Source organism: Nomascus leucogenys, chromosome 3, assembly GCF_006542625.1.
Source record: "Nomascus leucogenys isolate Asia chromosome 3, Asia_NLE_v1, whole genome shotgun sequence".
Taxonomy (NCBI): Eukaryota; Metazoa; Chordata; class Mammalia; order Primates; family Hylobatidae; genus Nomascus; species Nomascus leucogenys.
The window spans coordinates 129,170,581-129,195,657 of NC_044383.1; the positions used below are offsets into that span (position 1 = coordinate 129,170,581).

The 25,077-nt window shown below is 38.2% G+C and overlaps 1 protein-coding gene across 12 annotated transcripts in view; it reads left to right on the plus strand.

The window, feature by feature from the left end:
- AIG1 (androgen induced 1) overlaps nucleotides 1-25,077 on the plus strand; it is a 313,034-nt gene that overhangs the window by 46,786 nt on the left and 241,171 nt on the right. The window contains exon 1 of one of the 12 annotated variants that reach the window (XM_030809778.1): nucleotides 16,040-16,203. The exons of the other annotated variants lie outside the window; for them this stretch is intronic. The gene's annotated coding sequence lies outside the window, so the exon portion shown is untranslated. Of the gene's footprint in view, nucleotides 1-16,039; nucleotides 16,204-25,077 lie in introns of those variants that run through there. 12 annotated transcript variants of the gene reach the window in all.

Genomic DNA, 25,077 nt, shown 5'->3' on the forward strand with positions numbered 1-25,077 from the left:
TCTAGTGAGCTTGTGTGCTTTCCCGCTCTGTTCTCATTTTCTTTATGAATTGTTAAAGATTGAATTGTGTCCCTCTAAAATTCATGTTGAGGTCCTAACCTCAGTACTTTGGAATGCAACCTTATTTGGAAATCAGCTCATTTCAGATGTAATTAGTGAAGTTTAGATGAGGTCATCCTGGAGTGGGGCAGGCCCTGAATCCGATGTGACTGGTATTCTTATAAAAAGGAGAAATATGGAAACAGACACGCACACAGGGAGAACACCATGTGAGCATGAAGGCAGAGATGGGAGTGATGCTTCTACAAGCCAAGGAACACGGAAGGTTGCCAGCGAACCACCAGAGAAAAGGTATGGGACAGATTCTCCCTCACAGCCCATCCTGCCGACATCTTGATTTCAGACTACTAGCTCCCAAAACTGTGAGACAATAATTTCTGTTGTTTAAATCATCCAGTGTATGATGCTTTGTTATGGCAGCCCTAGCAGACAAATGCATGGTTATCTGTTACTTGCCTGTCTCTTCTAGGGCACTCTACATTCATTGAGGTCAGGGACTATGTCCTGATCATTTCCAAATCCTCATCACGTATAGCAGTCCTGGTACACTTAGGAGGCCTCTGCAAAATATTTACCGAATACAAAAAGTAGGTATGTTGATTTATGCCAATAAACATTTAGCTATCTCTCAAGTAGGAAAGCATATATACTGTTCTCCCAATTCGCAAACTCATTTCAGTTTAGCAACCTTGACTTTGGGTTAGGTTTGGGGTGACTTCCCTGTGTCTTAGTCTATTTGGGCTGCTATAAGGAAATATCATAGACTAGATGGCTTATCAGCAACAGATTTATTTCTCATAGTTCCCTCAGGTGGGAAGTCCAAGATCAAGGAACGTACAGATTCCTTGTCTGATGAGGACAAGGAATGATGGCTTCCTAGTTCATGGACAGTAGAAGGGAAGGATCTCTCTTGGGCCTCTTTTATAAGGACACTAATACCATTTATGAGAGCTCTACCCTCATGACTAATCACTTCCCAAAGCTCCATCTTCAAATACCCTCACATTGGGTGTTGAGTTGCAACATATGAAATTTAGAGGGACACACATATTCAAACCGTAGCACCTTGATTAGTTTTTCGTCTCCCTAAGTCCCATCAATGACCCTCATTATACTATATTTAAAAAGTTAAGCCTAACAACTTTCATAGTATCCATAGGTAAGTGAAGTTTTTGTACTGTAGCACTGTTTTAGGAAAGCCTTTGTTAAAAAAATGTGTATAGGTAGTATCACGAATTTGATTAAGATTTTCTTGAGAAGAAAAGAAATTATTTAATTTTCACACAAATGAAGGATATTTTAATATAAAGATACCTACTCATTGTGAAGACATGTCTTGAATAAATAAGGAATATAAGTGGACAATTTATTTAGACAGATAAAAGTCTCCAAAACATATTACCATGGATGCAGACATCTGTCTTCTAGATTGTAGAAGCTAGCTATATAAAATTATGGTGATACATGAGTGAACTGAGATATTTTTAAACTATAAGTGAAAATGTAGGTCCTTAAAAGTAAACTAGAATAAAGCTTCCTTCATAACTGCAAGCAAAATATATATATATATATGCCAGCTGGCTATATCTGGAAACCTCAGTATCTATTTACTTGAGTTTTAACCTTTGTGCCAAAGGGCTGGGAAGCAGAGGGAAAGGAGGCTGAGTGGAATGAGATGACACAGGACAGGAAAGAGGGGAAGAATTCTAGGTCAGAGGTGGAAGGGACATATTCTGTAATAGTTTTCTGAGCCCTTGAGTTAGAAGTCATTTCTGAAAGCTTAGAGATCAACTAAAATATCCTTCCACCGTGATAAGGTGGAAACATTTTTAACTTCGTTTATATTTTGTGTGTTCCATTTTCCATGGTTTCTTGTGTTTCTTCTAACAGAGGGAAAAAGAGAATTATTTATTAAATTCCTGATCCAGTTAAATATATGACAGACAGCATGATTTTACATAAGACTTTCTCTGGAAACTGATTTGCTTGATTTACTGTTGTTTTAAGTTGGCTCATATGTTTTGCTTAAACGTTTAGACCTGTCAAAATGGCCGCCCAAAGCTTTGATGCCAGATTGCATCTCTCAACTGACAGTTAAGTAAAAAATAGTTTTAGAATATAGGCAAGGTCTTACCCTATGTAACAGAAGTGACTCTGCAGACACTTTACTGTTTGTTTACTGCATAAGCACATTGTAACGGGTGTGATTTAGAAGCACTAGACTCAAATCTGTTTAAAAAACATTCCAGATTTACTCTACTAAAAATACTAAGAGAAAATTTTCTTTAAGATTTCTTACTTGCTACATAGCATTTAAGAAAAATTACTCAATGTAAGAGAGTATCTTGCGAAACCTAAAACCAAGTGAAAAGACTTGGAAAACATCTCCTGACCACGATGGTCAAATGTTTGTGGTGTCTATTTGATAGCACAACAAGCGAAATAGAATGCCTTAACTTTTCCTTTTCCCTGATCTAACCTCTGTTTCTAGGAATAAAAAAACAGAAGGGCAGTTTGCAGCTCAGAGATTTCTCACTTAACTTCAGCTGGGTTGGGGCCCAGAATCTGGCTCTGGTGTATAAAATTACACTTTTAACTGTATGTGAGGATATTAACACTTGCCTTCGCCAGTTTTCAACAGACACATATATGTGGGATGCATGTAGGTATTTAACTTTCTAAGATATTTATAGTTAGAAATGCCTTTGAAACCCCTGGACTATGGGTGTTTTCCTGTGGAATGCTATTGTCCTGTTTATTTGTTTATATTCAAAGCAGTGCACACATCTTATATGAATTGACTACAGATTACATTGTTCTGTTTATTTATTTATTTTTATTTTCAAAGCAAACCAGGTATACGGAGAAGTCTTATATGAACAGCTCGATGAGTTTTTAGGAAACACATCTATGTAACCACCACCCACATCAACATATCAAACATCACCAATACCCCAGAAGCTACTCTATCCCTTCTGTGTCATTAGCCCCTCAAAGGTAACCACCATTCTGACCTCTGTCACTGTAGATTATTGCTGCTCATTCTTCAGTTCTAGAGAATTTCCATAGAAATTCCTGTGATAGGCTGTAGGAATCATGCAGCTTACATTGTTGTTTTTTTTTCCTAGATTCTTTTGTTCAGTGTGTGTCTGTGAGGTTCATTCTTGTGGTTACGTGTTCTTTTTCATTACTATACAGGACTGTATTTGTTCTTTTTCATTACTATACAGGATTCCATTTTGTATGTTTTAAAATTTATACTCCATTCTATTGCTGATGCATTTTTGTGTTGTTTCCAACTTTCAGCTATCAAGAATAATGCTTCTTATTGAACGTGCTTATACATGTAACATTGGTACACAGGGATATGCATTTCTGCCGAGGAAGAGAATTACTGGGTTATAGAGTCCACATATGTTCGGCTTCGTGGAGACTGCCAGTTTTCCAAAGTGGTTTTAACAATTTACATTCCCTGCAGCAGTGTTTAAAAGTTTCAGTTATCCTGTGTCCTCACCAATGCTTTGTAGTGTCAACGTTTTTTTCTGATTTTTTTTTTAAATTTTAGCTATTCTATTGGCTATGCAGTAATCTTTTGTTGTGATTTTAATTTGGATTTCTCTGATCACTAATATTGTTAATCATTTTTATTTCCTTACCTGCCATTTGAATATTGGTCTTTTTAATGACGTGTGTGTTAAAGTCCTTTGCCGTTTAAAAATATTGGGTAGTCTTTCTTTTACTCTGGCTTGTAGAAGGCAAGTTTAAAAAAAAATAGCTAATTTTCAGTTATCTACATGACAAATACATTTTCTTTGTTTATGGCTTATCTTCCCCGTTTATGACATCTTTTGATCAATTGAAGTTCTTACTTTGAATGAAATTTACCTTATTAATCCATTCTATTATTGCATTGTTGTTTTTTGTCCTTTTCAGAAATATCTACCCAATCCAAGGTCATGAAGATATTTTCCTGTGCTGTCTTCTAGAAGCTTTGTCATTTTGCCTCTCACATTTCTGGTCTGTCTGGGAGTGATTTTTTTTTGTATAATGTGAGGTAGGAGGCAAGGATCATTTTTTCTCACATGGGTATCCATTCTTTTTCCCAGTGGCAGCTTTGCCGTATAGCAGTTGACCGTTTATGTGTGGGTCTGTGTCTGGACTCTGTGCTGCCCCACTGGTCTGGTCTATTTACCTGTCCTTGTGCTGATACCATACCATTTCAATGACTATAACTGTAAATTAAATCTTGATATCTGGTAATATAGGTTCTCCAACTTTGTTCTTCAATATAATTTTTTCTATTCTTGAGCTTTTGCATTTCCTTGTAATTTTAGAATCAGCTTGCCAAATTTCACACATAAAGATTTAGATTATTAATTGGGATAACAATGAATCAATTTAAGTAGAATTGACATTTTTCAATATTGTACCTTCCAGGAACCTAGTAGATGCCTCCATTTCTTAAGTCTTCTTTCACCTTGTCAGTAAAGTTTTGGGTTTTCTTTGTGGAGGACTGCACATCTTTCACTGGCTTTATTCCTAGTTATGTGTCCTCTTTTTAGTAGAGAGCTACTTCTAGTTTGTATAGAAGCAAAATCTTCCTTTACAGTCACACCCTTAAACAAAACATTATAGAGGAACTATTTTGAAGCTGAAGAGAGGAAGTGCCCTTGAACCTTGAGGAGGAGGTGCGGAGTTTTTTTTGGTTGTTGGGTTTGAGGTAGGTGAGATGCAGTATGTCTTGTCCAGATGGAATCTTTGGAATATCCTTAAAGGCAGCAGATGTGTGTGGGAAGAATGACAGAGTATATCGAGAAGCAGACTTAATGCCTTGAGTAATTGCATAGTTGAATGAATAAACCAATGCATATTTTAAGTATCTGAAGTACATTCATTGATGCAAAGCAAATGACCATTCTAAACATAGGTTATATCCTGGATTTACCTTCTTAAATCTTTGATTTACCATCCCCAGTTGCCAGAGATAAAGTTATAAATTAAATGATTAAAATATTATCAAGATAATTGAGTAAGGGATACATGGTTTAGATTTACCACCAATTATATTTCCCATTAAATAAGAAACACTTTGGAATTTAATAACTCATGCGTGAGTCAGTGACAGCATACTGTTTTAGAGTTAAAGTCTCTTGGAGCTCCTGCTGGTTACTACTCTGTTTTTCTTCTCTTTCCCAATCATGCTTTGGGAAAGAATATTCCTTCTTGCTGACACCAGTGTCTCAGCTCCAACTCACTTCTCATACCAGCCCCTGACTCCTGACATCCATCAAAACTGTTCTCATCCTTAAGACCCAAAGACCTCATAATTGCCAGATTCAGTAAAGAAGTTTTCTTCCAGTTCTTTTGACATTTGAGATTATCGAACTATTCCTTCTCCTTGAAACTCTTCTTTTGTGGCTTTCTTGATATTTATTCTCCTTTCCTGATCTCCTTCCTACCTCTCTGACTCTTTCTCAGGCTGTCTTCATTCCACAAATGTTGGTATTGCACATGGCCTGCTTCAGACTCATTGCTTCTTCATTGTGAATTCTCAATCTGATGGAACTCGTTCACTCTAGATGTTTTTGAAGGCTTATCCTGAAATATCCTACACTACAAACACGTATGTCCAACTACCTGTTGGACCTCTCCATTTGAGTGCCCCAGAGACACTTAAAACTTAACATGTCAGAACAGGAAACATCTTAACATGTTCTGCACCTTGGTGAATGCCACCCTTTCTCCTGGGCCAGCAGCCTGGAAGTGGCTATTGACTCTTCTCTCTTTTTTATTTCCCCATGTCTAGTGACAACATCCAACTCGTCTTCCTCCTTAATAGCCTTAATATCTCTGCAGTCTTGACCCTCTTCTCTATATCTGTCTCTTTTTTCTCTTCCCAAATAGCCTTACACCTGGCTTTTTAAAACAGCCTTCTACCTGGCCTCTCTGCCCATTCAATATGGTCATCCTCCAATCTCATATCTGCTTTCAAAATGATCTTTCCAAAATGTACTACTTCTTTATTTAAAACTCCACAGTGGTTCTATTTTTCCTTCAGCACAAAAGCCAAGACCTTCAAAATGGCTTTGCAAACCTAGCCATAAGGGAGCTCCTTCTGCTTCTCTAGTCCCTTCTTGACACTACCCCTTTTCACCTGCCTGACCTGTTATCCAGAGCCCCTGCAGTTCCTTCCATCGCTCTGTGCCTTCCCTTCATAAATACTCTGCTTCTGCCCAGAACAGTCACCTCTGTCCACGACCTTCTTCTGTGGATGGCTTCTTACTCATTCTCCAAAACTCACCTTGGTTATGTCATGCTCTAGAAGGAACCTCTTCTCATTTCCCTGCACACACCAGTCTGGAATATATTATATTGCATCATATGTGTTTCTTTATCCCACTCTGAACTTTTCGAAGGCGAAAAACACATCTTTCACATTTGTATCCTCCCTCTGCAGGTGCTTTTAGAAATAGGCACTATGTTAGGCTCTAGGGATGCAGAGATGAATAAGACATCATCCCTGCCTATGAGGCTCTCATAGCATAGAAAGTAAAACAGAAACATCAAAAGATAGTTACCATGCAGTTTGACAAGTACCAGATGACAGGTATTTTTAAAACATGGAAGATAGAGCACCTGATTCTGGGTCTGAGTGAGTTCTATTTAAGTGTATACAAGGATTGTTTGAGGAATATGGATGGACAAATAATCCTCAGAGTAAATATCCTCTCCAGGAAAACTCCTGGCAACCCCATCACCCATTTCACCAGTTGATCTCCAGAGACTGTGCATTTTTTATCTTCACATGTAGAGAATTGCATGGGAGATAAAATATTAACAAATAGGACCCAAACATGTAAATAAACATGATAAGGTTTGGTGGGAGAGGTAACTGTATTAAGCCATATTTTAGGACTTAGTTGAGACTTGAAAAAATAGGCATCTTATTTTGTGTGCTCAGGAGCTGTCTGACAAAATCCTAAGCCTGACTGAGATCATAGTCCACCCTGACTTTGTCTAAAAATGTTGCTGACTGGCCATGGTGGCTCACATCTGAAATCCTAGCACTTTGGGAGACTGAGGTGGGAAGATGGCTTGAGCCTAGGAGGTTGAGGCTGCAGTGAGCTGGGATCATGCCACTACTGCATTCCAGCCTGGGTGAAAGAGCAAGACCCTGCAAGATCCTGTCGCAAAAAAAAAAAAAAAAAAAAAAAAAAAAAAGAAAAGGAAAAAAAAGAGAAAAAAGGCATTTGCCTTTGTGGTGATAAGAACAACTTAAAGCCTTGAAAGATCCATTCTACTTTTTCAGATACAATGTTAAAAAATTATTAAAGATTTCTGGCTGGGAGTGGGGGCTCACGCCTAAAATCCCGGCACTTTGGGAGGCTGAGGTGGGTGGATCACGAGGTCAGGAGTTCGAGACCAGTCTGGCCAACATAGTGAAACCCCGTCTCTACTAAAAATACAAAAATTAGCCAGGCACGGTGGCACGCGCTTGTAGTCCCAGCTGCTTGGTAGGCTGAGGCAGGTGAATCGCTTGAACTCAGAAGCGGAGGTTGTGGTGAGCCGAGATCACGCCACTGCACTCCAGCCTAGGCAACAGAGAGAGACTCCATCACAAAAAAAAAAAAAGTTACAGATTTCTTTTCTCCAAAGCAGATTCATAAGCTGTCCCTTATGCTATGAAACTTACTGGAACGACTTTTTGGTTTGGTGAGTTTTCTTAGGACAAACTAAATTTTTTTCTTAACCTAATCTATGTTTATCTTAGGTAATTTTTTTTTTTTTTTTTTTTTTTGAGACGGAGTCTTGCCCTGTCACCCAGGCTGGAGTGCAGTGGCATGATCTCGGCTCACTGCAAGCTCCGCCTCCCGGGTTCACGCCATTCTCCTGCCTCAGTCTCCTGAGTAGCTGGGACTACAGGCACCCGCCACCAAGCCTGGCTAATTTTTTGTATTTTCAGTAGAGACGGGGTTTCACCGTGTTAGGCAGGATGATCTTGATCTCCTGACCTCATGATCCGCCCGCCTCGGCCTCCCAAAGTGCTGGGATTACAGGCGTGAGCCACTGCACCCGGCTGTAAATGTTTTCTTAACCTGTTAAACAAACAGAATTTAAAACCTAACAAATAACCCAAATACATAGGTAACTGCTTTCATTTCATGGCCCTGAATGGCTGGAAAGTTAGTAGAAAAGTGTATCTTCAGGCTGAGCTTTCAAAACACATTATCTGTTTTCAAAAATCTTGTATGGGTAAAATATTTAATGTTTGGTTTTGTTTTGGTTTTGGTTTTCTCCTAAAAAACCAGTGTGACTAGTTTAAAACAATGCTAAATAATTCCTAAGGGAAAATGCTGCAAGAACCTTTCACATAATGAGTTTACTGCCTTAGCTTGCTATTTTAGTTACATGTTTTCAAGAAGTTCTCAGACATATGAATGGAAGAACATCTCTGATTCCACTTTAAAATAGATGGGAAAAAAATGCACCAACGTGGAAGTGGTGGCAGGCAAAGAAGAAGAAATGAACAATATGAGGGCAGCACTATTTTTATTTTATTAAGGATTAGACATAGAGCATTATAATTGGAATAAAACGTTCAGGTTGTAAGTATGTATTTTTCCACTTGAAAAAGTCAGTTAAACTAAGAAAGTGTTCAATGGGTGTCAGCTTGCAGGTTCTGGATCAATAGAACATAGTATCATGGCATACTATCTACCATTATAGTATCATGATCATCAGTTATTTGGAGTATTCTGGCTAAATACTTTATTTCTAAATCATTATTACTTCTTATGTGTTTTAATAAATTTGAGGTTATGTTATATGTAATATGCTTTTCTGTGCCTCTACTTCTTCGTCTGTGAGACAGAGATAGCTGGAGTCCTGGCTTGTGGAATTGTTACAAAGAGTAGATGAGAGGGGTGACTAAAGTGCCCAGCACAGAGCCTGGTGCCCAGTCAGCATTCAAGTAGGGTTTGTTGTTGCCTTACTTGTTTTTTATACTTTATTATATATCATAAGCATTTTCTCAAGTTGCTAACCATTATTCAAAACCATGATGTCTCATGGATATGTAACATCCCACTTTTCTCTCAAGATTTAAATAATGTCATTTTGGTCAGTTTTGCAATTTCCAGATTGGCAATAACATAAATTCCACTGAACTAAACATTCTTATGCAGAAGTCTTTGTGACCAAGTAAGATACATCTCTAAAATAGAATGATTGGTCAAAATGTATACATATTTTAAAGACTTTCATTTTTATTCATATGTCCAAATTCCATCCCTGAAAGATTGTAGCCATTTGAAAGTATCCCTTTCTCTTGCCATGTTTAAAGAGTAACTAAGGAAATGTAAAAGAATGTGGTGAAAATAATAGAAGGCTGGAAGTTTTAGAGCCAGAATATTTGCATTTATGTATTACTTATACCATGGTATTTATTTATACCAGGGAGGGAAGATAAATAAATTTCTATAATTTCTCATATTTAAAAGGAGCTTTTGTGTGATGAAGTAAAAGCACTGCATTAACTTTAAGCAGCTTGTTTCTTATATTGACTGATACAGGATTAAATACCAGCTTGAGGAAGTCACTCTACCTCTCATAGTTACAGACTCACAATTTGCAAAATGGTGATATCATACCTATACTATAGGACTTTTGTGGCAGTTAAATAATATTCTGCATGGGAAGCACCAAGCAAAGGTCTTAGCACATAGTAAGCACCTGTAGTTGATCACAGGCTTATTGACCATGAGTATCATTTGCTGCAGAGCCAGCCTTCAGCTTTCCTCACTTTATTGCATCTGTAGATTCATAAAGTAGTAGAGTTCCGGACAGGTGTACTGGCTGTGTCTTGAATGAGGAGAGGGCAGAAATCCATGACATTTTTCAGCTGTACTGTCTACACACTTGATGGTCCTGGTTAGCATTAACATGACATGGTTTTATGACTTGACTTAGTGCACATCTAGCCCCTGCTTTGTGTCAGACACTGAATCAAGAATTGGTGATACAGGAATGAATAAAAGGTAATCTTTGTCCTCGAAGGGCTCATAATCTAGACAGGAAGTGGTTACCATCTTTTCTGGGTGAAATTCTTCTTTTTTTTTATACTTATTGAACATTCATTTGTGCTGTTCTCATAAGACATGCACTGGTAGGTATTTGGAGGTGAAAGTAAGTAATGATAAAGCCGGGCTGTGCCCCTAAGATGTTTAGAATGTGGTGTGTAGTTCAGTTAATTGGCATGCTGTGGTAGGAAAATAATGGGCTTTCAGTCAGAAGACCTTAGTTCATATTCAGGCCTCAAAACATACTTGTGGAATGATGGGTTGGGCAAGGAAGGCCCTTGTGTTCTAAGCAAGAAAATGAAAAGAGTTAAAATCCAGTTATTCATTCATCCATTTGGCAAATATTTATCAAGTACCTGGGATTCAGCAGGGAACAAAATATACAAAAATCCCTGCCCTCATGGAGCATAGATTCAGTGGGGGTGACGAAGGATGTAAAAACTGCTGCCATGAAATTTTTAAAAGGCAGTGAAGGAGCTATGGAGAGTTGGGGAGGAGGGGTGGCACATTTACAGAGAGTGGCAGGAGAGGCCTATTTTGCCAAATCCCTTTTTAATCCAATGGGGATGGCACCAGGTTAAGAGGCAGAAGAGACCCAGAGCCAGCACACGAGATGGGGTTTTATTGGGGTACTTTCATACCAGGGAGAGAGTCTAGTAGTGGTGGGATGGACAGGAGAACCACCTTACATACAGTCTAGGGGCGGCAAGTGGGCTGGACAGGAAAACCACAATGGCTTGTGAAAGGCATCCAGTTTATATAGCATTTTCACTTAGCACCCTCCCCATAACCACCTCCATCTGGCAACCTTCATGCAACCCCAAATCGGGGCCTTGATTCCATGTGCAGCCTGTGTTCCATGGGACAGTATGGGGGCTCAGATGTTCCTCATTGACAAGGAACGAATCTCTGTTTCACCGTTCCCAGATTCCCTAGCTCAGAACACACATTCAGTGTGTCTGCCATACAGGGTCTTTCTCAGGGTATGCTTAAGTTATTGCTGTCAGGTGCCTTTAACATACAGGGCCTCACTACAAACTAACATTTGAATGAAGAGCTAGAGCAAGTGAGGGTGCAGTTCAAGGAGACAACACCAACCCCAGGAGACCAGTGAGACTGGAGCAGAGTGTGTATGGGGTGCAGTTAGGGGGAAGTGGCAGTGTCAACAGGCAGGGAAGGGCCTGTGGGACATGTTGCTAAGGACTTTGGCTTTTACTGGCCATAAGATAGGAAGCCTTTGAAGGAGTATGAACAGAGCGATGGGAGGATCTTCCCACAACCCAGGGAGACATGGTAATGATGTGGACCAATGAGATAGCAGTAGATGTGGTGCACAGGGTCAGATTCTGGAGGTGATTTTTAAAGATAGAGCCAACAGGATTTGCTAAAGAATGGCATTAGCAGGTTTAGAGCTGAGTTACTATGAAGCCTGAGTGGCCATCCATTGAGTTGAGGATGACAGTGGGAGGAGCAGATTGTGGGGGAGAGCTCAAGGAGTTCAGATTTGCACCAGTGAAGTTTGAGATGCCTGTCTGACTTTCAAATGCAGAAGTCTGGTTAACTGGAGTTCAAGGGAGAGGTCCTGGCTAAGGATGAAAATACCATGATCATTAACATAGAGGCAGTATCTAAAGTCAAGAGTAGATCAGATCTCTAAGGTTGTGATTGCAGCTACAAAAGAGAAGCGCTCCAACGACTGAGCATTGTGGTAAACTCTCACGTAGATAGTAGTTATAACTATTATGCACCTCTGGGAAAATGTGGTACCTCATGAGGTACCTTCACCCTGTTCACTGTGGCTGCCTCCAAAAACATTGTGGTGTTTACTAAATGCTGTCTTCATGACATGAAAAATTGAAGGTTTTTTCCTATCAGGGATTGGATTGATTCAGGCACAAAGATAATTTGGGCACCACTGGAGTTGGGCATAGGCAGTTCTGTGCAGGGAAATGTGTATTTTTATTAATACCTGTTGGAACTTCTCTGGAAGGTTTTGGATTTGTTTTCTTTCTTCCATCCACAACAAAAGTGATGGGACCAACCTTATCCTTTCATTGTGTGCATTCATCAAAAAAATTTTTGTTGTTCTGTCCATGTATAACTTTGACTATTGATGGTTCTATTTATTAGAATTTAGACACATACTTTGTATGTTTATGAGAATAGAAATGTAGAAAAAATCAAAAGGATATGCGTCACTTTAATGTAACTCAACAGAAAAGATGCCATTGTTTATATTTCTATTGATGCAAGATACTCCATTACTATTCATTGTTTTATAAACATACAGTTTATATTAATAATGGTGTACTTAGTTGATAGATTTATAAAATCTCTAATTTGTAGAACATATGTTTCTTTATATTTGATTCTAATTTCTCTTAACTATTTTCTTGCCCTACAATTTACAGTAACAAAATGGGCACATGAGATTAGTTCTTTATAGTGTTTTTTTAATCTCCTCAAATCCACTGAGGTTTATCTCATCCACCTGGGAGCTTACTACCATGGTCACCCCGGATCTCACTGTCATTGAGAACAGCTTGACCTTTAAAACCCCCTACGGGCACCACAGACTCCCATCTTTTAGTTTGTTCCCTCCCACCATACCTGTGATCTACCCAAGCACTCTTGTTTTCTGTCTCTCCTGACTCCATGTTTTTCTTTAATCATTCTAAGCCCTATGATCTGTCTCTAATTATTCATCTCCTGATGCCCTCAGTGCTCCAGTGTCTTGTTGAGTTTCCTTACAAACCCTCAGACCCATTAATTCCCATTGGCATGCCCTATAACTATGGCACTGGGCACTGTTGAAAAAGCAATCCTGTAACAGGTGGAAATATACTATCATGGCATCCTTCCTTATGGGGCCCTTCACATTTCCTGGCTGTCCTTCTACCAGTCCCAAGTCAGGTCCCCCCCCACTCCACTCAGCTGTCTTCACTGCTTTATTAATTCTGTAATTGGTAAATATGCATTAATACTACAGCCCAGATGTGTGCTAAGCTCTAGGGATATGATGTTGAACTAAAAACTCTACCCACATAGTCTGCAAGAGAGTCAGACACTTATAAAGTAGCAACACTAATGATGATTTCATTACACTTGAATCGAGCAGTGAAAAACAAAATGCTGCCTGAAAATAGATTGAGATAGAGTCGGGCCGACTCTAACTTGGCTGTGTGTAGGCTTTTCGTACTATTATTGCCTTACTTTTCCTTATTTTTTACTATATGTGGATTCCTGGGTTAATATTGTGTTTCTTTCATTTCTTTTCAAATTTTATTTAAATGATATTATGCTTTTTCAGTCATTTACAGTTTGCTTTTATTTTTCAACATTATGCCCGTGCAGTTCATCCATGTTGATACATGTTACTTTAGGCAGTTTGTTTTCACTGCTGTATATATATTTTTTAATATTTCTATTTATTTATCTATGGTTGAGTCTGTACATGTCTGGGCTACTTTCTATTTTTTGTTATTCTTTATAGAATTCGGATATGAGCAGGAAAGTTGTGATAAAAATTGGTTAATTTTCAATATACAGGTTAAAGTTACCTTCAGTCATTCACTGTAGCCTTCTTTATCTAACATGAGCATCACATATTATTAATAAATTAGCCCACTTTGAATGTTCTACCATATTTAAAACAATAAGATAATGTCTTCATAGGTTTTCCTGATCTACTTTCTTTGGAAGAGGATTGAAAATAATTAAATGTCCAAAGTCAGAAAGATAGAACTCAGACTGCCAGTCTGAATAATTTAAAAGCAAATGTTTTTAAATGATTCTTCTGCAGTTCATAAGAACTGAAATAGTGTCAGCAATGCTACTAAAAATCAACGAAGTCATGGTGAATTACATGCTATCATATATAACATCTTTCAGCTCCAAATCACCCTTCAACACCTTCTATTCCTTAGCAGACTGGATTTTATGAGCATTTCTCCTTCACAGAGAGGCTGATGTTGAGCTTTCTCAGTAAAGAGTGCTGAAGGGCCATTGCAGGAGGAAGGGCCTCTCTTACTGTTTTCAGCTGCTGCCCCACTCATTAGTGGTGTAGGTGTAAGGACATCCAGTGTTGCTCTGCCCAGCCACAGGCAAGGGAATGTGCAGTCCCTCAGTGACTTCACAGCCCCAGTCTGTTCCGGTGACCACTTTCCTGCAGCCCTCCCAACAAGGACACTACATGCTTTAGGTCTCCTGCCCACGGTGGACCCTGAACTCCTTCTGTGCACCTGCTCATCAGTGGTGGCTCAGTTGCCCCTGGGAAGGCCGCTTCCTGCTTGCCCAGCTGCTGTGGCTCTTCCAGCAGACTGCAAACACACCTTTTCCAGTGAGGTCTTGTATTAGTCTGTTCTCACACAGCTATGAAGAAATAACCGAGGGTAATTTCCAAAGGATAGAGGTTTAATTGACTCACAGTTCCACGTTGCTGGGGAGGTCTCAGGAAACTTACAAACATGGTGGAAGGCAAAGGAGAAGCAGGCACCTTCTTTACAGGGTGGCAGGACAGGAGTGAGTGCAAGTGGGGGAATGCCAGATGCTTATAAAACCATCGGATCTCATGAGACTCACTCACTATCACAAGAACAGCATGTGGAAACCACCCCCATGATCAAATTACCTCCACCTGGTCCTGCCCTTGACATACGGGGATTATGGGGATTACAATTCAAGGTGAGATTTTGGGTTGGGACACAGCCAAACCATATCAGGTCTGAAGCCCATCTTTGGGGAGGAGGTCCTCTTCCAAGTTTTGTTTTTTGGGGGTACTCTTCCTGAGCTCCAGGGTACCTTTTATAGTTTTCTTTATATTTTATTTAGGTTTCAGAGTTATCTAGCTCTTTAATGATATTTTTAGCAGTTAAATTATCTTCTGTTGAAGAAAATTGTCACCATGAATAAAAATTTAGTGGGACGAAATATTTTACAAAGTTAGAAAATTTACTGCACTTCAGAACATTATCAAAGATGCAGCATCTTTTTTCCCCCAATAATTGCTTATCACTATTATTGTGCTTAAATCTAAATGTCATATACTTAGCAAAAGGAGGTACTGCTAAGTTAGAGGTTAGGCACTTTAAAGCATATTCACCTTTGTAGCAGAGTGCACACTGGTTTCATAGTGTGCCTTTCTGCATCAGTAGTTTACTAAGTGCTTTGTACATAGCAATCAATAATTATTTGTTAAAAAAATCAATGGTATATTTAATTCAGTGTTCAAAAAGTTCATGCTAATATTAATCGTATAAAAATCTTTAAGCCTGTAAGATTTTTGAGTAGCTCATAGTGTCAGCATCTGCTCCACCCGGGTAGCTGAGGAAGCTCAGTCAGAACACCCTGGGGGGGAATTTTCTATCATTGTTTGCAGATTAGAATGGAGTCTCTGGGGAGGTCCCTGCTGTGTGTTTATCCAGCAATTGAGGGAACATGGCGTGATTGTACCCATTACTGTGTGAAGAATATCCAAATGCCTTCCTTAGACGGTTGTTCTTCTTGCTACTTATATACTAAAAGCAATTATGTGATACTGTAATGAATTATGTTGACAAGCTTTCATTCCCAAAGCTGCTTATCTATGTACATTATTTCTGACTGGAAAACTTATTTTTTTTCCTGCCCGTCTGAATGAATTGCTTGCCACTGGTGACTTATGGCCTGTTTCATCGATTTTCAGTAATGAGATGGAGCAGTATGAGGTAAATATCTATGCACAAAAGCAGGGATTCTAAATCACATTCTGCAAACCACACATTTGATGGTGCAGTTAGCCCATCTCCTCAAAAATGTTTGTGGTGAAGTTTCCTTGAAAAAGCTTGGGCTTAAAGCATGTCACTTAGATGACAGATTTAGAAAGAATTTCGGTCATTACAGTGAGAAGTCCACTTTGGCTCAGTCAGGCTAACCCACTCCAAGGGTAGGAGAGGATAATTCACCAGGCGGTGCATCTAATGGTCATCGTCTCAGTGGATGAGGCAGACAGAGCCTGTGGTCCTTTTAAATGCATTGATTTCTCTACGGAGTAGCCTTCAAATATGTAACTGATCATGGACTCCAGGTAAGTGATGATGGACTCCCCTGGTTATAGAATTGCTACCGGGTGCTCAGATGTCTCAGGCAAGGAAAGCAGTGAAAACAGAGGCAAAGGAAATCCTCGTGGGATTCACTCATCTGGTTTCATACTGTGTCACTGTCTCACCGGGATGAAGTACCGTTGGAGTTCACTCTTGATCTTGATAACAGGGAGAAAGAATTATGCGCTATTAAAAAGAAAGATATCTGTGGAAAGGGGCGGATCCCTTGAAGATGGTGTTTTATAGAACTGCTATTTTATGGCTCTTATATCCTTTCCGTGCATTATTTAACTTCTTTTAGCCTTTGCTGAACATAGATACTGCCTAGGTTCGTTTCCAGCAAGAACTGCACTGAAAGTTCTATGAGCTGAAAACAAAATAACTTTTTATGCTATAAAGTACCTCATGATATGTGACTGTAGGTGAAATACAGGAAGGTCTCAAGCTCACACCATTTCTCCGAATGTGCTACTTACATTCTGCGTATGACAAACTACTCTTTCTTTCACATGTATATAACTATGTGTGTTTTATATGTACATATCATATATATATCTAGATATATATAGTCCCTACTTGTGCTCCCCTACTCGGGACTATAGTACCTATATATTTGGTACTATATATTCAGTACTATATAGGTACTATAGTCCCAAGTAGGGGAGAAGTAGGGAGGTCTACAGAGTAATATCTATCTATCTAGACATATGTGACTTTTACAGAGAGATTTTATATGTAGATAGACTATTCCTCTCTGGATTACATGTAAATTTATTAAATGTCACATAATACTTTATGTTCTCTAGTTAGAAAAGAGACCAGGTAGATTTTTCATTTCTTCCTTATCATTTCCCCTTTAATTAATGGTTTTATCCCCATATGGGGACTCTTCCAGGCCTTTCTTTATGACACCAATAAATCTCACTGCCTCTTTCCCATCTGTTCTCTCCACAGTTTTCCTTCATTCCATGATCCATGTCACTCCAGTTTCCATTGCTGCCCTTCTCAGCATTCCATCTTCTTCTTTCTTCTGTCTGCTGTGCCTAAAATTAACTTGAAAACATGAACCACCTTCAAGACAAATCTAATTACATTAATTTTATAAAAGTACAACATAATCAAAATGTGGAACACCTTGGCTACCAGTCACTGGGGATATGGCCAAAGGTCAAGACAAATATACTCTGGCCTTTTAAAATTCATACAAATAATGATTCCATTTTTACTTAAAGTGCTGCTTTTCTTATTTGATGCATTCTTGTGTTTTGCCTGAGTTTAGTCAATTAGGTAGAAATGTACAAATCAGCAACTAATTAAGGACATAACTCGATATTCTTTTTTGGTGCCGACCTTTCTTGTTTTTTTTTTGTTTTTTTTTTGTTTTTTTTAAGACAGAGTCTTGCTCTGTCGTCAAGGCTGGAGTGCAGTGGTACAATCTTGGCTCACTACAGCCTTCACCTCCCATGTTCAAGTGATTCTTATGCCTCAGCCTCCCAAGTAGCTGAGATTACAGGCGCGCACCACCACACCCAGCTAACTTTTGTATTTTTAGTAGAGATGGAGTTTTACCATGTTGGCCAGGCTGGTCTGGAACTCCTGACCTCAGGTGATCCACCTGCCTTGGCCTCCAAAACTGCTGGAATTACAGGCATGAGCCACCATATCCAGCCATAATTAAATTTAGTTGAGGATATTGAAGATGATGTAATGGGATGAAATAAAAGCAATTCTGGATTAATTATATAATATATGTTTTAGGAATAAATGGTAGAAGTCTAATGAATTTGTCCTATATTACAAACAGGATTGTAATAGTTTAGTGCATTCCACAGAAGAAAAATAATAGACTATTAAATTAATTTAATCAAAACCAATTGTGCATTTCAAAAAAGATAAAGACATGAATGGAATTTGAGTACACTTCTATACTTGCGAAAATGAATTTAAAATCTAACATGACTCAGTAAATCAGCTATGATTTCCTGACAGGGAGAGCTGGGAGGTGTAGAAAAAAGATGGAGAAGGAATTAAACAGTAGAGAACATTTTAGAGAAACAAATACTGAGTGACTCCAAAGTAATCCTGGGATTTTTGTTGTTGTTGTTCTGATCTATTCCTATTTATATTTCTTGGAGAGACATGATACATTTGACCACTTCATTTCAGCATGGAATGTAAAATAATAAGAGCAACTAGCCTGCTAAGAACCCAAAGCCAGATGGTGTATATGTGTGTCATGCTGAGTTGATGGTTTGGAAGTGCCAGCTCTGCAGAATGGCTGGAGTCGAATAATACTTCAAGGTAATCCTGCTTAAGATCCACTTGTGCATCTCCATATAACTTTTACATTTTTGACAGTTAATTTAATGAATTTTAAGTTGCAATGGTCAGCAGGATTCATGTAGGCAACAGAAAAACACATAAAATGTCTGTAATGGGATTTGTTAACTGTCAGTTCAAATCAAACTCTTATAAAGTGACAGAAACCTCAAGTGTTTTAATAGTATTGGCAAACTGCTTCTTAAATAAGCAAATAGCCAAAAGTGAGTTTATGCTTCTTTCCTGAGAAGGATAGACTGTTTCATAATTTTTAGAGATTATCTTTCGAGGACTAACCAATGTAAGTCAAAGAAACAGTAACAAAACCCAAACATTCCTCTTTGTCTCCTTGTGTTTAGAAAATAGGAAAAAATGGCTGGGCACGGTGGCTTACGCCTGTAATCCCAGCACTTTGGGAGGCCGAGGCAGGTGGATCACGAGGTCAGGAGATTGAGACCATCCTGGCTAACATGGTGAAACCCTGTCTCTACTAAAAATACAAAAAAATTAGCCGGGTGTGGTGGCAGGCACCTGTAGTCCCAGCTACTCGGGAGGCTGAGGCAGCAGAATGGCATGAACCCAGGAGGCGGAGCTTGCAGTGAGCCAAGATAGCGCCACTGCACTCCAGCCTGGGCAACAGAGTGAGACTCTGTCTCAAAAAAAAAAAAAAAAAAAAAGAAAGAAAATAGGAAAAAATCATTTTGTAGTACCTCCTTTCCCTGACCTCCACGTACACTCTTTGGGGAAGTCTTCTTAGCAGTTCAGGTGAGGTGGGGGCCGTACTATAGTCCCAAGTAGGGGAGAACCAGTAGGGAGGTCTACAGAGAGTGACAGGTAATAGTGAGGGGACTGCTGTGTTAGATGACACCATTGGATAAGAAGATGAATCAACTGTAGAAAAGTATAAGACTTCATTTGTACATACTGTTAATTATATAAATCTGAGAAAGTGTTGCTTAGACTATTACATTTAGATTTGCAGAAATTATTTTGTTTTTTCTCTCTCCTAGAATTCGAGATTCTGTTTTTCCCTTTTTTTTTCATGTTAAGGTTCCCTCCTATTCCTATTTCTTTTAAATCTTTATAAAAGCAACTATTTCCCAATAATTAGTAAATTACTTATGTATACAAAAAACTATTGAGTAATTTAGTTTCTTCTTCCTCTATTTTGAAGGTCTGATATTAGGTACATCTATATTTAAGATCATTATGTCTTCTTGATTAATTGATTTTTTATCATTATGAAATGTTCCTCATTATTTTTGGTAATATTCCTTATGTAGATAGATACTTTTTTTTTTTTTTTTTGACAGTGTCTCCCTTGGTCACCAGGCTGGAGTGCAGTGGCATGATCCCGGCTCACTGCAACCTCTGCCTCCTGGGTTCAAGTGATTCTTCTGCCTCAGCCTCCCGAGTAGCTGGGACCAGAGGTGCACACCACCATGCCCAGCTAATTTTTGCACTTTTAATAGAGACAGGGTTTCACCATGTTGGCCAGGATGGTCTTGATCTCTTGACCTCGTGATCCACCTGTCTCAACCTCCCAAAGTGCTGGGATTATAGGCGTGAGCCACCGCGCCCAGCTGATAGATACTTTAAAAAGTTTTAAAGTTATCTTTTTATTGAGACCCTGGCTATCCTGATGTTTGTGAAGTAGGAAAATCTAAGGTCTCACAAAGAAAAATATATCTCTACAGTGTTGCTGACTATGAAGGCTCAAAAGAGAAAAAAGTATTCCCTACTGTATGCTTAGCTTGCTCTGGAAACCTGCTTAATAAAAAGAACTTTTGGGGCCAGGCGTGGTGGCTCACACCTGTAATCCCAGCACTTTGGGAGGCTGAGGCGGGCAGATCACGAGGTCAGGAGTTCGAAACCTGCCAGTCTGGTCAACATGGTGAGACCCCATCTCTACTAAAAATACAAAAATTAGCTGGGTGTGGTGGTGCATGCCTGTAATCCTAGCTACTGGGGAGGCTGAGACAGGAGAATCGCTTTAACGCAGGGGGCAGAAGTTGCAGTGAACTGAGATCTCGCAACTGCACTCCAGCTTGGGTGACAGAGCGAGATTCTGTCTCAAGAAAAAAAAAAAGAACTTTAAATTCAGGAGTACATGTGCAAATTTGTTACATACATAAATGTGCATCACTGGGGTTTGTTGTACAGATTATTTCATCACCCAGGTATTAGCTTGGTACCTGTTAGTTATTATTCCTGATCCTCTCCCTCTTCCCACCTCCACCCCTCAATAGACCCCACTGTGTGTTGTTCCCCTCTCTGTCCATGTGTTCTCATCATTTAGCTGTCAGTTATAAGTGAGAACATGCTGGAAACCTACTTTAATATTAGTGTAGTTACTTCAGCCTTCTTATGGTTAGTGTTTGCATTCATTTACTTTTAACCAACTTTACATTTATATTTACATGCTTTTTTTTTTTTTTTTTTTTTTGAGACAGAGTCTCACTGTTGCCCAGGCAGGAGTGCAGTGGCGCAATTTCGGCTCACTGCAGGCTCCACCCCCCGGAGTTCATGCCATTCTTCTGCCTCAGCCTCCCAAGTAGCTGGGACTGCAGGCGCCCGCCACCTCGCCTGGCTGATTTTTTGTATTTTTAGTAGAGACGGGTTTTCATCGTGTTAGCCAGGATGGTCTCGATCTCCTGACCTCGTGATCCACCCGCCTCAGCCTCCCAAAGTGCTGGCATTACAGGCGTGAGCCACCGTGGCCGGCACATGCTTTTTTTTGTTTTGGTTTGGTTTTTAAAATCCAATCTGATAATCCCTGCCTTTGCGTTGGAGAGCTTAAACTATTTATATTTAGTGTAATTACAGACATTGTTGGGTTAAGTCTGATATCTTATTTTAGTTTTCTTTTTGTTCCATTTATTCTTTCTTCCTTTCCCCCAATTTTTGACTTTTTCCTGAAATAATTTAATATTGCTAGTATTTCATTTTATTTCCACAATTGGCTTATAAGCTGTGGGAGACAAAAATTTTTAAATGGCCCCCAAAGATGTTTCACACTAATGTCAGGAACCTGTGAATATGATGAGATATAATTCCTTCATTGTGTTATGATATATGGCCTTAAGAAATGAACACTATCCAGGTGGGCTTGATTATATCACATGAGTCTTAAAGGCGGAGAGCTTTTTCAAGCCAGTGAGAGATGTAGATATCATTCTAAAATGACCCCCAAAGACATTCATCTTTGTGTATTCCCCTCCGATTGAGTTTGGGAAGGATGTGAATATGATTATTCTTTTAACTACATTACTTTATGTGGAAAGTCAGAGATCTGAAGCATAAGAAGAATTCAACATTCTCTTGCTGGCTTTGAAGATGGAAGGGACCATGTACAAGGACTGGAGAACAGACACAAGGAGCCGAGAGTGACCCTAGCCAACAGCCAATAAAGAAACATGAATCTTAGTCTCACAATGTCAAGGGACTGGATTCTACCAACCTGAATGAGCTTGGAAGTAGATCTTTTCTTTCAGCCTCCACGTAAGGGCCTAGCTTGGCCAACACATTAATTTTGGTGTTGTGGTACCCTAACCATAAAACCTAGAGTAACCTTCCTGGGCATCTGACCTGCAAACTGAGAAGTAATATATTGGTGGTGTTTTAGCTGCTAAGTTTGTGGTAATTTGTTATGCAACAATGGACAACTAGTACATTAGCTGATCCCCTCTATTCTTTTAATGGTTGCTCTGTGGTTTACAATATGCATATTTAACTTATCACAGTCTGCTGCCAACTAATATTATATAACTTTATGTGTAATGTAAGAACCTTACAACTATATACCTTCCATTCTTTCTTTCTTATCCTTGGTGCTGTTGTTATTATAAATTTTACTTCTAAATATTCTTAAAACTTCACAAAATAGTTATATTTTTGCTTTAGTTAATTATCATCAATAAATGTAGAAATTAGAAAAGTAAAAATATTTTATATTTATTTTCATATCTATATTATCCTCATCTTTTTTCAGCAATTGTCATTGATCTGTATAGATTTCCATATGTGATATCATTTCTTCATTCCTCTAATATATCCTTCAGTGAAAGCCTAATGATAATTAATTCTCTCAGTTTCTGTTTATCTGAAAAAGCCTTTCACCTTTGAGAGTTTTTTCTCCATTATAAGACTTAAAAGATATTGTTTCGTTGTTTCTTGGCTTGGATCATTTTACACAAGAAATATGTGCTAATTATTTTTGTTCTGTATGGTGATATGTTTTTTTCCCTTCAGTGGCTTTAAAATTTTCATCTTTGTCAAAATTTTATGAAATTTGATTACACTGGGCATTGATACGGTTTTCTTTGTGTATACTCCACTGTTGAGCTTCTTGGATCTGTGGGTTTATAGTTTTCAGAAAACTTCGAAAAACTTCAGCCATTATTTCTTCATTTTTTTTTTTTTCTACCTGACCTTTGGGTCGCCAATACACATATGTTAGACTGCTTGATATTTTCTCACAGTTCACTTAGATTGTTAATATTTAAAGTCTTTCTTCTTTCAGTGATTAATTTTGGAAAGTTTCTTTTCATGTCTTCATGTTTTCTATATATTCAGTTTTTAATCTTTTCTTTTTCAGTGTCTAATCTGCTATTATTTCCATACCATGACTTTTTGATTTCAGATTTTTTTTAACTTTTGAATATTAACTTTGATTCTTTTTAATGTCATTTCTCTCATTATTTTTATGTCTTCCTTTAACTTTTTGAACTGATTTAGTTTAGTTGTTTAATGCCCTTGTCCACCAATTCCAATATTTCTGTTATTTCTACATCTGTTTTTATTGAATGGCTTTTCTTTTGGTTAAGGATATTTTTCTACTGCTTGACATGTTCAGTAATTTTTATTGGATGATGGACATTGTGCACTATGTTGTTGAATGTCTGGAATTTGTTGTCTTCCTTTAAATAATGTAAAATTTTGTTTTTAATAGGCATTTAAACTACTTGTAGATTAGCTTTTTTTTATTTGTTTGAGGGCTATTTTTAAGTATTGTTTGGGTGGATCTATGGTAGCCTTTATACCAGGGCTATGTTAGTGCCACTATTTAGGCATGAGACTTCTTGGGTCTCTACTGAATGCCTGTTGTAGCCAATAAGGCCTCTTCTATGTGATTAGTCAGAACTGGAATACATCTCTATCCTGAATGAGCTTTGAGAATTGTTTAGCCTATTGTTTGTAGTAGGTAGACTTCTAAAATGACCCCTAAAGACATTCATCTTTGTGTATTCCCCTCCAATTGAGTTTGGGAAGGATGTGAATATGATTATTCTTTTAACTACATTACTTTATGTGGAAAAAGGAAAATTATCTAAGATGGGCTTGATTTCATCTGGTAAGCCCTTTAAAAAGAGATTTATCTGACTGATTGCTGAGTAAAAAGTCCAGTATCTGAAAAGCCTGGTTCATATATTTAGTCCAAATGTCTAGTTGTTTATGGTGGGAAGGCAAACCTGGTCCAGTTACTGTATCATGGAGTTTTTAGGTGAACAGTTGTAGTGAATTCACTTGTCTTTGGAGGGTATCACAATAGCTTTAACCAGAACTTTCTTTCTTGGACTTATCCTCCATCATGTTTCCTTGCTTTCCAGGCTACATAAAACAATTCAGTGGTCTCCAGGTATTTACGCTTCATCAGTACCAAGGCAATATTCTATTTCCTCTGCCTATAAACAAAAATCCCACAGATATTTTACATATAATGTAGTAACTAGGCTTTTTGAGCTTACCAAACCCTATTTTTTAGTCAATCTTTAAAACTAAGGGATATTGAATTAGAAGGGAAGGATTTGAAAGAGGCTAGCCAACTATGTTTCAAAAGAATAACCACTCTCTTTAAACTTTTAAGTTATTTGAAAATATTTTACACCAGTGAAATATAGAGAGAATAATACAATCAATTTCAGTATGCCAAATAACTAACTTAAGAAATAAAATATTATTTGTACAATTGAGGCCCTGTACAGATAATATTTCCTCCAATCTTATCCTTCTCTCTCTAGAGGTACCTTAATGCAATGTTATTAATTCCCACGCATTTCTTCATGTATTACTTCATACGCCTGCATCCTTAAATTTATCTTTGCATTTTTTTTTTGAAATTGATTTTAATTGTGTCAGAATTCTTTCCTGGTTTCCTTTTTTTTTTTGGTTTAACATTTTGTTGTGAAAATAAAATGTTTATATTTGTTTAGATTTCCATTGTATGAATGTAACACCATTATTTATCCAGTCAACTATTAAGAAACATATAGTTATTTCAACTTTTTTGAAGCAATGAACACTCAAATTAACCTTTGGTAGATATGACTAGTACACATGTATGAGAGTTTCTGTAGGGAATGCCCTTTCTAATTATATCACGAAATAAATAGAGTATATGCATCTTTAAATTACTATAGATGGTCCACAACTCAGAATTTTTGACTTACTATATTTTGACTTTATGCTGTGTGAAAGTGATCACATTCAATAGAAACCATACTTTGAGTACTCATGAAGCCATTCTGTTTTTCATGTTC